Source organism: Trachymyrmex septentrionalis, unplaced genomic scaffold (genome assembly GCF_001594115.1).
Source record: "Trachymyrmex septentrionalis isolate Tsep2-gDNA-1 unplaced genomic scaffold, Tsep1.0 scaffold8, whole genome shotgun sequence".
NCBI classification, from domain to species: domain Eukaryota; kingdom Metazoa; phylum Arthropoda; class Insecta; order Hymenoptera; family Formicidae; genus Trachymyrmex; species Trachymyrmex septentrionalis.
In genome coordinates, this window is record NW_017305987.1 from 2,026,568 (window position 1) to 2,027,835 (window position 1,268).

Sequence of the window (1,268 nt, forward strand, 5' to 3'; positions counted from 1 at the left end):
TCGTGACGCATCGGATGCGCGACCCGGTCACCAGTGCGAGAGCGAAGGCTCCGAGTGAAAGAGGAGAAGAAAGAGGCACAGTGAAGGAATGGGTGAACGAGGAGAAAGGTAAGAATGAGAGGAAAGAGAGAGAGAAAGAGAGAGATGAGAGTAAACCGTAGTTAAATACGGTATATCAGAGAGAGAGAGAGAGAGAGAGAGAAAGGAGAGAGCGCGGTTACCTTTCGCGCGTTCCCGAGCGACCCGATTCACCGACTGACTGACTCAATGACTGACTGACTGACTGACTGACTCGGAGATGCACGGCGCTAAAGGCGACTGAGTGCCAGCCGGCCGGTCTAGCTCTCGTTGCATGTGAGCGTGCAGTCTCGGGACGAGAGGGGGAGAGACTGGGAGACGGGCGGAGAGTGGCCAGGGGAGCGGCGGGGTGAGACGAGGACGAGAGGACGCGAGGAGGAGTCGTCGGCGAACGAGGCGAGCCGACGAGGAGGGGAGCGAAAAGAGGGGCCAGGGGAGGATGGAGTGCAACAAAGTCCCGCCCGGCGGCTAACGCTCCGCTTCTTCCACTTGCACTTTTGTTGCGCGCTACGAGAGAGGAGAGAGAAAGAGAGAGAGAGGAGAGAGAGAGAGAGAGAGAGAAGACGAATGAACGAACGAACAACGTTCCGGTCGATCGTTTCTCTCGGAACGGCCTCGGCAGCTGCGGGATTCTTTATCGATAATTATAATGCGAGAGCATCGCGCGGTTCCTCCGATATCGCGGAAGCTGATTCCGATGAGCGGCCGCGATCGCGATCGAACGAAATTCCAGCCGACAGATGAGAGAAGGTGGAGGCTTTTATTTTTGCGAACAATTTTCGAGGAAATTAAAATGTTCGATAATGGAATATACGGAGTATATGGAGCTTGTAATTTCGTTACGAAGACACGCACGTAAATTTTACAGCGGGGTTGCACAAGGAGGTCGTGCGAGGTGTAATTCCTGTAATAGGCGGATATTCCATTCTTTTCGGTAACCGCAAGGCAATTTCGCGAGTATCGAAAGACGGAACTGTCGGTGTTCCTTTCACTATCCCGTGTGTATGCACGCGACTCATTAGACCGCGATGGTTATTATCGCAAACGACAGACGGTCTTAATGACTTATTGAACGACTCGCGTCTAGACCCAGCTGACGATTGCGATGATAAAAAGGAAAAAAAAATCACGGCCGCCTCGACGGAATCCGCAGTGAGACTCAAGCGAAGTATCTCCCCCCCCCCTTCTCT

The 1,268-nt window shown here is 53.3% G+C and overlaps 1 protein-coding gene across 7 annotated transcripts in view; it reads right to left on the bottom strand.

Moving 5' to 3' along the window:
* Positions 1-1,268, bottom strand: part of LOC108754510 (retinoic acid receptor RXR) — a 101,854-nt gene that overhangs the window by 69,704 nt on the left and 30,882 nt on the right. For 5 of the 7 annotated variants that reach the window (XM_018496870.1, XM_018496867.1, XM_018496868.1 and 2 more), the window contains exon 1: positions 222-386. The exons of the other annotated variants lie outside the window; for them this stretch is intronic. The gene's annotated coding sequence lies outside the window, so the exon portion shown is untranslated. Of the gene's footprint in view, positions 1-221; positions 387-1,268 lie in introns of those variants that run through there. 7 annotated transcript variants of the gene reach the window in all.